This window comes from Gavialis gangeticus, unplaced genomic scaffold (assembly GCF_001723915.1).
Source record: "Gavialis gangeticus isolate Ggan-Ray unplaced genomic scaffold, GavGan_comp1, whole genome shotgun sequence".
NCBI lineage: Eukaryota > Metazoa > Chordata > Crocodylia > Gavialidae > Gavialis > Gavialis gangeticus.
Genome location: NW_017729032.1, coordinates 123315988 through 123331025, shown reverse-complemented (window position 1 = coordinate 123331025; position 15038 = coordinate 123315988). Strand labels below are relative to the sequence as shown.

At 41.6% G+C, this 15038-nt stretch overlaps 1 protein-coding gene across 8 annotated transcripts in view; it reads right to left on the bottom strand.

The window, feature by feature from the left end:
- Positions 1 to 15038, bottom strand: part of MBNL2 (muscleblind like splicing regulator 2) — a 185621-nt gene that overhangs the window by 161066 nt on the left and 9517 nt on the right. Inside the window, exons 1-2 of one of the 8 annotated variants that reach the window (XM_019524727.1) lie at positions 7858 to 7868; positions 2921 to 2931 (exon numbers count right to left, since the gene is read on the bottom strand). The exons of the other annotated variants lie outside the window; for them this stretch is intronic. The gene's annotated coding sequence lies outside the window, so the exon portion shown is untranslated. Of the gene's footprint in view, positions 1 to 2920; positions 2932 to 7857; positions 7869 to 15038 lie in introns of those variants that run through there. 8 annotated transcript variants of the gene reach the window in all.

Genomic DNA, 15038 nt, shown 5'->3' with positions numbered 1-15038 from the left:
TGCAAAAAGGCATCACCACTGCAGGCAATCGCTGCTCACCACCCCAGAGCTGGCATCGCTGCTGGTGTCTGCAGGCTGTCCATGATTACCCCTAGCTGCTGGCAACGCTGCCAGTGGCGCCTGTGGGTGGTCACTGACCCAGGGTCAACACCCGCTGATGACAGCACTGGTGGCATCTGTGGGAGCTCCCTGCTCACCGCTGCCACACTCCCACCACTGCCGATGCAGCCGTACCCCCCTAACTGCCAAGGGCACATGGAATGAGATGAGGCTAAGCTGTCTGCAGTTCCCTGGATCCTCCTTTTTCCCTTTCCTAATTGCTGTTTCCAATTGTCCAGGACCTTTCCTAATTGCCATGAGACTCCAAAGATAAGAGCCAGCAGCTCTGCAATCACATCAGCCAACTCCCTCAGCACCCTTGGGTGTATCCCGTCTGGTCCCATGGATTTGTACACATCTAGCTTTTCTAAATAGTCCCTAACTTGTTCTTTTGCCACTGTGGGCTGCTCACCTCCTCCACAAACTGTGACCCTGATCACTCTGATCTTTTCAGAGATCCTTCTAACTGGTACTACGCATACTTAGTCATCATGTATTATCTTCCGGAGGTTTTTCCTCATCCTCAAAGTCACTGTCTTGGTCATTTACTTACTGTCCATATTAAGGACTGTTATCACTCTCCAGTTTTTCAGGAGTTCCTTTTCCTCTGTCTTGAAGCATAAGATCACAATGCCTCTTGTAAAATCTTTCCCTGCCTTTCCCGTTTCCTCTATTTCCTCAAAAACTTCCAGTTCATCCCTCCCTACCTATTCCAAAAACCTCTCATAAAATTTCATAGGTAGCCCATCTGCTGGTGATTTCCCTCTTTTAAAAGTTTTTAAGCCTTCCTCCACCTCATTTAGGCTTATCTTTTCTTCCTCCTTCTTTGTTTCCTCCTCCTCTACTTTCTCTTTGATCTCTTCCAGCAAACCTTCATCTTCTTCCTGTCTATTTCCTACTTCTGATATAGCTCTTCATAAAATCTTCTCATTGCCTCAAATACCTCCTCCTGCTTTTCCACCCCAGTACCACCTTCTTCCTGCACGGTTCTCTGCTCTCCTTTTGCTGTGTTCACTTTAGCTGAAAAGTGCTGGGACCACTCTCCATTTTCTCCCACCCAGGGTACTTCTGCTAAAAAAGATTCTGTCTTATCTTTCTTTTAAGCCAGTTTTCTATCTCTTGCCTTGTTTCCTCCATTTCTTCTCACACCCATCTTTCTTCTGCAGCTTCCTTTAGCAGGTCATGCTTCTTTCTTTGCAGCCGTCTCAGCTCTTTTGTTGTTTTCCCCACAGTTCTTCGATCCTCCTTCGAGAAGAATTGTCCTATCTTCTTCACCATCATCCAGTATTCTCTGGTACTCTTAAAATATTTCTTCAGTGTTCTCCACCTCTTATACTGTCTCATGTATGCTTGACATATCTCCTCATCTTGTAGCAGTCACACTTTTAAACTTCCACACTCTTCTTCCTTTTACAGGGCGCTTACGAAGACTCAGTTCTGCCTTCAGCATTTGGTGATCACTAAATGCCACAATTACAGTTTCTTTCTTGCTTATCTCCATTTCCTCTGATACAAACACAAAATCAATTCTTGATCGTTTTTTTCCAATAGGGTCAGTTCTAGTGAAAACTTTTTCCCCTGCCCACACATCTCTTAGTGACTCTTCTATTATTATATTTGATAACAATCTGGATGAACTGTCTAAAGTTCTGCCTCCTCATTCTGTCACCCACTTTCATTACATAATCGAAGTTCCCTGCTATTATGTGACATCCCTCTCCATCCACTCTCTAAGCAGAGCCTTCCTCCCCTCCAGCTCTGGTGGTGCATGTACATTGAAAACTTCTAATTCTGCTCCCCTGACTGACAGTACCACTCACAGCAGTCTGCCACTGGTGATGTCTTGCACCTGCTTTGCTTTTACCTCTGGATTCTTGAATAGCATTGCCACTCCTGTCTCTTTGTTTTCATTTGTCCCTAACCACTAAGATTGTCTCCCTCTCCACCTTTTCTCAAAGCACTCATAACCTCTTCCCCATAGTATCCCAGGACATTTATACACATACCTTTGTCTGCTCCAGTGCACTAGAAACCCAGTGCGTTGAAGCAGACTCAGTTAATCAAGTCTGTGGAGCTCATGAGCTGATACACCCTGCACTGTGTTGCAAGCATTTGTATAAATGGTGAAATCTGCATCAACGCACAGAAAATGACAGTGGTGCACTTCTGAATTAAAACACCTTCAATGTGTTTTAGTTCAAAAGCAAACCACCACCATTTTCTCAGGGCTGATGTGCGTTTTGCTGTGGTGCCAGGCATGCGCATGTGTACAAATTCCCCCTACACTCCATGATTGGGCTCTGCCATTCCCCCTTTCTCCTTTTCTCCTGCAGAGTCTCATCCATCATTTCTACTTTACTCTCGCCCTCCTCTTACCTCCCCTCCCCACCACACTGTCCCTTTTTGATTCCTCAGGGGGCCTGTATAGTCTTGGGGACACCTGAAGAATAGGTGTCCCTTTCCACCCCCAGCTAGTGCATTTTAGGGACTCCTAACACTCTGCAACTCTATGCCCTTTCCCTTCACATCTGTAATACCCTGAGGGGAACAGTGCAAGCCACACTGGCTGTGTTGCTTTGGCTGCCTACAGCAGTGGTCTCCAAACTTTTTTGGTCGCGCACTCCTATCAGTAAAAAATTTTTGAGCACACACCCCCAATATATGTATATTTATATTTGCACACGCCTATCAGTAAAAAATTTTTGAGCATGCACCCCCAATATATATTTACATAAATAGAAATAGAAATAGAAGTTCTAATATTTTCTTCCCACACCCCAATGGATTGTCTTGTGCTCCCCCTGGGGTGTGCGCACCCCACTTTGGAGACCACTGGCCTACAGTATATTAAAAAACCCTGGTGGGACCCTAGCTGAATCACAGATAGGAAATGTTGCACCCCACCTCAGCTCTACTTGTTTGTTCTCAACATAACTCGTGCTCTCTATGACCCTGTCCAAATACCCTATTTGTCCTGCATCTTCTCTGCACACATTACTCTTTGTACATGCAATTCCATCCAACCTTCTATGTCTTCTGCCTCTAATAAAGCCTTATACAGTCTTGCTATAATCACTTGTTTCCTTGACTTTTTTCAGGCTATAAACTTTACTCTTCTTAATTCCCCCCTCCTACAGTCCTCTGCATGTTTCTTCCAAAAATTTTCATACCCTTCACTGTTCCATTAAGTAAACTCCCAAGTCTTTCTGTTTTGGAAAGCAATCAGGCTCATGAGCTGTTCCACCTGTACTTCCAATATCTCAAACAGTACCTTCTCTATGAACTCGTACCTGTTCATCGCTGATCCTGTCTGCAATCTGCCACCAGTTGATATTGCTTTTATCTGCAGTCTCTGATCCTCCCTGACATTTCTTGATGCATTTTCCATGTCTTCCTGCTGTGCCACCCCCAGAGGTCTGGCATTCTGTTGTGCTCCTGCTGCTTTCTGCCTCTTATCTGAAATAACTTCTCCTGCCATTCCCACTCTATAGCCTGTTCTCTGCTCTTCTCTTCCCTCTGGCCTTCTTTCTCTCCCCAGTGCCACCTTTGCTGCTGCCTCCATCTTCATTTCTACTTCCACAGTTACTCCCATCTTCACTGTCTTTTTTCTGTGCTTCTCCACCTTTGTCCACTCTTCATCTGGCTCTAGACCAGGGGTTGGCAACATTTTTGGGCAAATTGCCAAAAATACCGCAACCTTGGTTTGTAAGATGTTGGTGTGCCAGGGGCAGGGGAAGGGGAAAGGATGAGCCACAAGGCACCCAAATCCTTGTTGTGGCAGCACAGCTCCAGCCCCAGCCCCTTCCTTGCTGTCCACCCTGAGGCTCATGTGCCAAAAAAATTCCCCTGCATGCCATGCTCTGGCACTCATGCCAGGGGTTGCATCCCCTGGCTCTAGACTTTCTTTTTTTGCTCTTCATTCCACTTTCCACCTCTTGGTTACTTGCCACCACTGCCATTGTTATGAACTTCAGGTTTCCTTCCTCCACTCCTTATACCGCAATGTTCCATTGATCCTCTTCTCTGCCTTTAAAACATTGATCACTATCAGGATTTCAGTCCTGAGGGGAACCTTTTTACCTTTTTGTGTGACCGTAAAAAAAACACAACAAAATGCAATTCTGTGGCTAGTAAAGCGAGCAAAACGCTGGCTTGCATCCATAGATGCTTCTCAAGCAAATCCCAGGACATCATTTATCCCTTGTACTTGGCCTTGGTGAGGCCACAACTGAAGTATTGAGTCCAGTTTTGGGCTCCACAATTCAAAAAGGATGTGGGGAAACTTGAGAGAGTCCAGAAAAGAGCCATGCACATGATCAGAGGTCAGGAAAACAGACCTTACGACGACAGGCTGAGAGCTATGGGACTCTTCAGCTTGGAAAAGTGCAGGCTCAGGGGTGATCTGATGGCCACCTATAAGTTTATATAAGGGGTGTCCACCAGGATCTGGGGGGATGTTTGTTCACCAGAGTGCCCCAAGGGACAACAAGGTCAAACAGTTATAAACTCCTGCAAGACCGTTTCAGGCTGGACATAAGAAAGAATTTATTTACTGTCTGAGCCCCCAAGGTCTGGAATAGCCTGCCATCGGAGGTGGTTCAAGCACCTACTTTAAACACTTTCAAGAGAAAATTGGATGTTTATGTTGCTAGGATCCAATGACCCCAGCTGACTTCCTGCCCCTGGGGCAGGGGGCTGGACTCGATGATCTTCCGGGGTCAGTTCCAGCCCTAATGTCTATGAAATCTATGAACAAACAACAGGTAGTTTTTCCCCAAGGCAGGAACAAGCTCTGGGCTTGGAGGTACTGCAATACCAGGTCAGAAATCAGGAAAGGCTGGAGCAAGCTTTGACATCCTCCCCTAGTGCCAAAAATGTTGGTAAGAACATATCTTTTCTTTTCTTGTTTTTTTAAAGAATTTTTTCATGTTCCAAGCCAAATCAAGTCCAAATCCATGAGTCGGTCCAGAACCATAAGTGGCCCTACAACCGGCAAACATCCTCCACCCCCACCAGGGGCTTCAGATATTTCCAAAGTCTTTTGGCAGGGGTCCTATGTGCAGGCCAAAGCCCAAAGGGTTGGGGTTCAGATGCCCTCAGGTTTCACCTGCCCTCAGCCATATGGCCGCAGAAGCAAGCTAGGAAGGAAAGAACCTATCCCAAGGACAGACTAGTGCGGCCCATATAAATAAAACATATGGCACTGCCCACTAAGTGCAGCCCCCCCATCTCTGATTTTTTCAAGTCACAGTGAGCCACTACACTTCATAATTTCAACTTCCTCTTCACTCCCACAGCTGAGTTGCACCTCTCTTTCCCATTTCCAGCGATTCCTGTTTCTTTAAATGTCTGAGAAATATCACCAAACAGGGGCCCAAACAGTTTACTCACAATCCCTCCGTCGCCCCTCTCTCAGCCTGGCACGTATGATTAGTGTGGCCCTGCCCTCTATGATGTGAAGCTGGACCAGGTTGCCCTGTGTCTCATCTGCATATAAAATTTTGGAGCATCCCAGGACAAGCAACAAGAACACCCAGTTCCAGTCATGAATGGGGGTTAATTAGCATATGAATCCTGGAGGTGGGGGGAGGAAGAGGGGCATCTAGAGTATACACACATACTGAGCAGTGCTGAGCTGTGGAATCACCATGACTTGAAATGCTGTTGGCTTTGCTGGGGCCCAGCCCAATGAACTACGTAGTAAATCATGAGCCTTTGGCTTTGGACTAATATCATGCACAGTTTATACTACATACAAACAGTACTGTTCAAAAAGTGTTTATGGAGTGCCTGTGCTAAAACGTGCAGCAGTTTTAATAAAAGGTAATATACATCAATTCTGGATTAACTAAGCTTATGGGTACTGTATGCAAATTGCTACATCCAAGGTCATTGTTTTTGAATTTGTTCCTCACTTCAGTGTTCAGGGAAAGCAGGGCCTGATGGAAATAAGAGGCGGAAAGGGCTGCCAGAGGAAAAAGCTGGGGGGAAGCAGAGAGCAAAGGGGTTACCTAATTCCCTCCCCCCACTCAGATTTCTTTTCCTTGCTGTAGCAATGGGAGGGAGATAAAATTCAAGGCAAGTCTCCAATAATTAGATGCTATACCTGGAAAATTATAACAAATGTATACATTTTACGTATATAGGATCTAAATACTGGGGTGATCATCCTGAATAGAAGAAAACCGTGAATATAAGTAAAAACAGTAAGAACATACAACTAGTTTGTAGTCTGTGGATCAATCCAAAGACACTATTATGGCTAAAACAATAGCCAATAATAATGATTTATGTCAGCAATGAAATATTATTGTATAATATAAATATGTGGAGTGCTTTTGTCTGGATTCATTCTCTTATCACAAGTACCATGTTTGCAATGACTGCTCTATAAGACAGTCTGATGCATCAATTACAGAAATGTTAATATAGTACTAGAGTTCCCTGTTACCCACATAGCCTCCCCACCAACAAAATTATGTAAATTTGTGGATTACAGTAATAAATGGAAGGGGAGAGGGGTGGAATAAGAGAAACCAGGAAATGGGGAGTTTAATATTTGATTGTAATGTGGCACTGCACAAATTGTTCCACACAGCTGGGGGTTTGTTTTGGTTTTTTTTTTAATCAGCTCTTAAAGGCTCACTGGGGGATAGATCGAAAATTCTGGCAATTGCTGTTCAATCATATCTTGCACTCCATGACATTTAACCATGTGCATAATGGAGAAACAAAAATCCCTCATGTAACACATCAGCTCTTTCTCTGTTAGACATGGTGCTAAATGAACGATTCGATAAGGCAGACACAGAGGTTAATGACACAAAAAAATTTAAGTACACATCAAAACAAGTTAAATGTGCTTATTAATTTAAAATGGCATAACGTTATGTGTAGTTATTCTCCAGATTACAAATATTTTACAATCCAAAGCATTATGATAAACTAAATAGAAATCTCCTTCTGCACACTGTTCAATTTGTGCATTATTCTATTAACCAGTCCTAGGCCATCTTTCTCTCTCAGGCTTACACAAGAAGCCTAAGTACACTCAACTGATATGTGCATAACTGGATAATATTTAAATGAATAAGCAGCCACCATTCTTGTCCTACTGGAAAGTATGTAAATAGCAAACATGAGAGAGGAATCTTCTGTATTATGAAAGTGCTAACCATGTAAGGATGAGAGAGAAGCTCTATATGGCATATGGTATATAAAGTAGGCTACAGGGGAAATTGATTCCGAAGCTGTATTCACTGTCTGGCAAGTTACAGAAGATATCCCAAATGAACTGGAGGCAGAGGAAAGCCCTGTAGCAACAGCAAAAAGTGAAACCAGGAGAAACTGGAAATAATAGGTAACCAAGCAGCAGTTCCTTAGTCAGTAAATGTGAAGAGGAAAACTAACAAACTCTTTGGCCTGACCCCTTAAAAATAAGGAGAAACTATACAATAACACTTAGCAAAGATTTAAACTTCAGATGAACTGAAATCTAAATATCTTATAAATAAATTATTCCTGGGGGGGGGAAGCACTTACTTTTTGGTGTTAGCCATTACATTTTTGTCTGTGGCTGCGTGGCTATTTTTTATATCATATCATTCAGGATATTACTGAAAGTCAAAAAATTGAAGCCCAAATGGTGGCTGGCGACCAACGTTTGTTAAAGCTGTTTATTTGAATTTCAGTTTAAAACAATTTTATTATTCCCCTTCAATTACATTTCAGCGGCAGTTGAAGGAATCACCCAGATACAATTCTGCAAGCTAGGGGGCCAAATCACTACCAGTGCAGCAGCAAACAAACAAAACAGGTTAGTACAAGCCCCACATATAAATTAGATTTCCTGCAACTTTCACTTCCCAGTCCATCTGCCTGGGGCTCAGGAGAATGAGAATGAGTGCCTGCGTTACTTCCCTGAACTCAGGCTGCCATTTTTATCCCAACAGATCTGGTTCTTAGCACTATATTTATCAACCATGTAAATGTGATACCAAGAATTATGCTCTTTACCTGGGGAGATAGGTGAGTCTGGCATAGGGTATAGCTGAGCACCCTGATGGGTGGGGCAATCAGCTCTACAGTGCAAATCATGTAGCCATGTCTGTGCTAGCCCATGAAGAGAGTGTTTCAGTGAGACTTCCAACACTGACAATTTTATTAACCTTGAAAGGTGAAGCAGGTTTAATGGGTAAGTTACATACAAATAAATGATTGTGATATTTAGCATATTTGCTAATTATATTTAGATGCTTTCTACAAATACAAAATATCAAAGAAGAATATAGTGTTTGACATAAATTTGTTCCTGGAGCATGACAACTCATACACCCCAGGACCATGTTCGAATATGGAAATGAAGGGTGGGGTGCTGTCCTCTGAAAATCAATGGTGACAACACTGGTTTTTATGGTTTTCTTCACATTTTCTTTACACAATCTAGCATTTATTTGTAGAATAACCAACACGGGGTAGAAAAACATGCTTATTTCTGTACAACTGTAAAATCTTAACTTATCATGTGGTCACAAAATTAATGATTTCAAGTGTTGAATACATAGTAACAAGTAGACAAAGTGTGAAGGAAAAGGTAAAAATAATCCTTGTGTTATTGTGATTTTATTTTCTAAAAATAGGATTAGACACAAGAAATGTGACATTTCCTAGAAAATACAAACAAAAATAATAATAACCACAAATCAAAGTCTTCTATGAAACATCACCTATTTGACAGAAGATGATAAAGCAATATTGCTCTGCTTCCTTATGGGAAAAAACACCACATTTAAATAATAAAGGTGGTCTCATATTCACGTTCTTTCAGAAATTAAAAGAAAAATATACAAACATTTCTGGTAACAACTATCTTCTTAAGCACGTAAATCACCTGTGAGGTTTTTGGCATGCACAAATTGGTGTTGTTCAGAAGACAAGGAAAATAGAAATCACATAAAAGAAAAAGCACAGCAATTTCAGCAAGAGTCTGGAAGCCATAAATTCCCAATAATTAATCCCAGGACCCTTGCAAATTTGTCGTCCAGTTTAGTCAAGTCATATAATCTACCTGTTTCCTCACCTGCACAATGGGATTATTTATAGTACGCATCTATGCCAGAAAGGAACTGAGAGAGTTTATTTTACTTTTATAACTTGAAAAGCTTAGACATATTGTTATATAAATAAGTTTAAAAAGTAAATTTTAAAGATGCCTTTTAAAAGGCTGTCTTAAAAGAATGATCTTACTTCATTAATACAAAGTCTATGGGCTGGATGGTTCGAACAAAGTGGACTTGTCTTTTATAAGTATGACCTACAAATATGTTCCATTAAATGAGACATAACCTCCTTGCCAAGATTGCTACGGTGATATGTTGTTTCTTTTGCTACAGTGACTGAGGCTCAGGGTTTTTTGTATGCTCCATGCTATTTACAGTGTAGCAATGAGCTTATTTATCAGGTTTACTTTAAAGCTGGCTTTACAATGAACTAGTTCTACTGCCCTTTTTCTTTTGGGAAGGGGGGTAGGAAAACAAACCATTAACTGTGAAATAAAGAGGCTTGTGCTAATTTGATAACATACTTCAAACAAATATACAAACTCTTCAAGCAGTTCAATTGTGCTGCTTTGGTAATGGACTACACATGCATACACACACCATGTCAGAAAAAAGAGAGCCTGTACCATTTATTTCTTGTGACTGAGAATCACAAGAATAATTTGCAGCTCTGGAATTTTTACAAGGGATATTGTTGGGACCAACTAATACTCAATTTCAGTTATAATTCAGTACAACACAAGAAAACTGCTTTTCTGCTACCTTCAAACTGGGGTGGGGGGGGCATGTCAGGAAGATAGGGAGTAACTCTCCCTTGCCCCACTGTAACTTTTAGCCATTTCCTGATTTTGTGCCTCTCCTCACTATTTAGCATTCTGTTAATAATTTTTAAGAAAAAGTTGGTTTTACAGTCAATACATTGAGCTTTTTCACTTAAATTATGCTTCCAATCTGGTTGAGGCAATTTTCACTATAAACCTCTGCAGATAGTGTTTAGTCATTCCTGCCAGACACCATTCATCACCAGGCCTCCCTCGGATCCACATATTTTGACCTGGACAAACTGCACCAACTAACAGGCATTAAAAAAATTCCCAAGATATGGTATCCCCATAGACTAAGAGGGTCCATTCAAATAAGTTACAGAAGCTAATCACTCTGCTGTGTAATATAAATCTGCTATTTTTTCAGAAATGCTGATTTATTTCTAGACAACCGTGCTGAATGGCTCTTAATTTTTAACACAAGGATTTGGCAACCTATAGCTAACAAGCCGAATCCGGCCCACAGAGCTTTGGTTCTGGCCTACAGAACCACAGCTTCAGTGGTTTTTGGTGGAAGGGCAGCTCTCACAGACCCTCTTGAGCCACAGCTGGGCACCCAGGGTTTCAGTGGTCTGGGACCTCTTTTGGCACCGTGGTGCAGTCAGGCGACACAAACTATGGCAGAGGTGGGCCTTTGATGTGCCGTGCCACAGCTGGGAAACAGGAAGGAGCCATGGTGGCCAAGTCTTAGTGCCTCATTTTTTGCCTGAGCTGGATTGTTCTACCCCCCAACCCCGCCAGAAAATGTTATCAATCCCTATTCAACACCACTGAGTGCACAGGAGTGGAACATCCCCCAGAAGAAAACCCCCAACAAATGAGTTTTTTTCCAGAGAGAGCACGAAACTGCTACAACAAGTTTATGCTGACTCCTCATTCAGCCTTCAATGTGGCATGTTTCCCAAGATGGGAAGAGGCATGGCCAGAATACATTATGCTCTGAGCACTGTTACTCAGTATGATGGTGTATGGAGCTGTTGTAAGATCATACAATTTACAACAGCCAAAGCCACCCTTCTACTGTCCTGTACTCCAACTCTGTGCGGTGCCCAGAGATGCAGCAACAAAGAATGTCTTAAAATGTTTATTTGCATCTCAACTGATATTCCCTACCTCTGACAGTAAGGGTTAAATGGTGAACTTTATTTTAAATTGTGACATCCATATTTGACTACAGAACAAACTCAAGTCTAACCCTTGGATCTGGCACAGTCATGTCAGGAAAGGTCTTTGATACCTTGTTTGAGGACCACTTTGGAAAACACATCAAGATAACAATGTATTGTCAATAACAGATTACATGAATGCCACACAGAAACCCAGAAAGGAAAGCATGTCACTAGAATGCATGGCGAAAGGTACAGAGATATGTTCTGAGAGTTGTTCTCTGTCAACAGACCTGCCCATTGCCATACACCAGAACACCAGGCTGCTGAGACAGAATGCAAGAGAAAGATTTCTGCCTGACCTAAACTGCTGACAATCTCTCAGACCTGTAAGAGGGAAGAACAGATTAGGGAAAGGTACATTTCAGGACTTCTGTTATTTTGTAAAAAAACCCTGTAATTCTCTAATGCTTCTTAAAAGCAAAGCCCTTGGTTTTCCTACAGATTTTTTTTCTCCCAAAGGAGTTAAATTGGAAACCCGCACATCCACAGCCTACATGGACCTATCAGATGCCATCTCTGGGACTCAGAAGGAATGAACCACTGAATCTGTTGTTTAGACGAGCTTGACTGTGGAGGTCTGTGTCCAAAGGAAAGGCTCAGACAAGGGACCTGAGCCTCTGAAGGTACTCCAAAGAACCAGACCTAGGAAAAGGACACTCTCAGCCAGCTGCGCCTAGAAACATATAGGATCAGACAACAGGATTCCCTTACAACAAATTGCAACCTTTCAGGAAAGGTAGGAATGCTTCTTTCTTGCTTTAGGTTATAAGAAAGCATTTTTGCTGAAATTAGAAAAAATAAATTCAATAAATTCCCCAGGCACATATCCAGCTTCCTTTTAACATACAAATCAAGACCATAAGGACAGATCCACAAGGGAATTCAGGCATAACTACCATCAGTGTCAGCATACCTCACTTTGAGGTACCTGCCCCTGGGGTGAAATTCAGAACTCCAAGATAGGCACCCAAGTTCTCTATGCTAGTAGCATCAGCAACTCCACCTCCCAGTAGCCTGTGGAATTTCAGTTTGATTCTGAATTTCTTCATGGGCAATCCTATTATATATAAACATTTTGAATGCACAGTCAGTCCAATATTTAAATGCCAAATATGCCAAGAGGGTGGCAGAATTTCTCACTCTTAAGGACATCTTTCAAGGCTATTCATTTAGCCAAGAAAAAGCTGCACATTGCAAGAAAAGCTTAAAACCTCAGAAGCAGGGTCTCAGGTATCCGACAAAGCATCAAGGAAACGTATACTGCTTGAGATAAAGCAGCTTCTCATTTAGCTTTCATTCCATGGACAGCCAACTAGCTGGAGCTCAGATCAGAGCAGTTCCCCTCAAGACCTGTGCAAGATGGAGATTTTGATGTGGTTATAAATGCTGTTTCATTCTCTGCTACAACTAGTCAGATATTTCTGTTGTTGAAAATTGTGTTTCAAAAGATCCTGGATTCAGTAAACTTTTGCAGGATCCAAGATTGCAAGTCTAGCAAGATTCCTCGGGGGTCTGCCCTAGAATTGAGGACTACGGAACTTGAGTGGCACCAGGCCCTCAGCAGATGCACCTGGTCAGTCACAGCCCAGTGAGAAACACTGAGATTCCCCTTTCAACTTCTCAGTGAAATCAACAAGAATGTCTGTTTCATGTCTGGCATTCTCTGAGAAACTGACAAAAACCACTTCAGGAACTTCTGGAAAGTCAAAAAAATAACAGGTTTCAGCCCAATGCTGACTACAGCCTAATTTACAGAACACATGGTGTCTTTTTATAATGGGAACTCTACAGCACACATCTTGTTTTCTCCCATTTTATGATAAAGATCCTTTGTTGTAATGCAGAATATTGCAACAGAACTTCACAGTTGCTTGACCTAAATAAGAAGGCCCTGGAGATAGGGTCACTTCTTACCTGTTAATTTGATACAGCTCTTCTATGGCACCCTTCTTTTGTCCTGTTGACAGTTTGGGCAGTTCAGAAATTCTCCTTTCTGCCCCCCCCCCCCAATTTACTTTGGAGTTTGCAGTATTGAACCCTAAACAGCTTATCAATTTATAGTACAGATGTTAGAGTAAATCAAATTTATTTTGCAGTCTTCATCTCCTGGAAGGGAAACTATACCCCATTTGCCTCAGATGGTAAAAGCTACTTAGCAGAACCTAAATTAGACAGCGTATTTCCCCCTCAGATTTTGGAACCAAAAAAAGCATACTGTATATATAATTTAAATGTACAAAGTCTTCCATTTTATTTTTGTTAAAGTATTTAAGAAAGAATGGAGAGACACAGAGACTAAAGTGTTATATACTATTAAAGAAGGAATAACTTGGTCAATGCTTAGTTTAACAGTTCAGATGCTCTTGCATTCAGTCATGTCAACAAATTTTCAATCTATTTAACATTAAAAAAAATCCCTCCCCGCATAACATTGTTTTAAACATCATCAAATTAAAATCAATTAATAAAACACCCTTTTCCCTTAAAATTCTTTTTATACTGTTATAACACTACACTTAAATCAAAATTCAGAGTTCCTGCTTTGAAGGAAGTGCCAAAATTTTGATATGTCCATTCATTCTAGATTAAAATTTCAGAGAAAGTTAATTTTATTAATATTATAAGCAGTTAATTTTGATGTAGTCAAATCGCTTTATTTTAACTTTGATATCAGAAGTTATGATAAGGCTTCTATGTTGTATTATATCTGAAACTATAAAGTTGAAATTAAGGGCTTCCACCTTAAGCTTCAAATAAATGTTGTATTTATCTCTGGATAATTCATTTTATCTTGAGACAAAGTGCAAGCATACCGAAGTCCACATTTTTTATCCTAGGATAAATCCTAAAACAGTTTTGGAGGTAAAAAGGTGGTAAGAGTTTATCCTGGCATATTTCAAAGTACATCGGCACAGTTAACCTAGGATAAATAACATCACTGAAACAACAGCAGAAAAGCGGCACTGAATTCAGCCAGTCACTAAACCCTGATTAGAACATTATTAATATTTGAATGTAAAGGAAAAAACTTTTTTCTCCCACTCCTCCTACAACTCTCAGTCTCTAAAAATGCAGAAGGCTGTTTCAGAAGCCATTATTCTAATCTTAATCATTTATACAAGAGGATGGTAGCAACCAGGCTATCAACTGATAGGAGCAGGACAGAATTGATTATTTAGAAAACTAAAAAGGCATTTCCTCTCAAAAAAGGGCAGCTAAATAGGATATTGTGGTATTCCAGTTTTCTGGACTCTTCTGGAGTTTAAGCTTAAAGAAAGAGAATTTTTCTATCCTTACAAATTTAAAATGGGACCCAAAAGTCAAGGTATATTCTTTCTGGCTCATAAATCCCCACCAGGAATGAGAACTGTCAGTCAGAATTTAGTAAACAATTCTGGTAGCGCACTAGGCAGAATATAATCCAGCTGTCTGGCCTATAACACATCTAGCAGAGCAACAAATAACAAACTTTATTTTTGTCGGAAGACTAGACATACATAGTTTCATAGTTTCTAGGGTCGGAAGGGACCTGAGAAGATCATCTAGTCCGACCCCCTGCCATGGCGGGAAAGAGTACTGGGGTCAAACAACCCCAGGAAGGTGTTCATCTAACCTCATCTTAAAAACCCCCAGGGTAGGAGCCTGCACCACCTCCCTTGGAAGTTGATTCCAGACCCTAGCCGCCCTGACCGTGAAATAGCGCCTTCTGATGTCTAACCTAAACCTACCCTCTGCTAGCTTGTGACTGTTGTTCCTGGTCACTTCTGGCTGTGCTCGGGGGAACAGTGACTCTCCCAATGCCTTCTGATCCCCCCTGACCAGTTTGTAACAGGCCACAAGATCCCCCCTCAGCCTTCTCTTGTGGAGGCTGAACAGGTTCAGGTCCC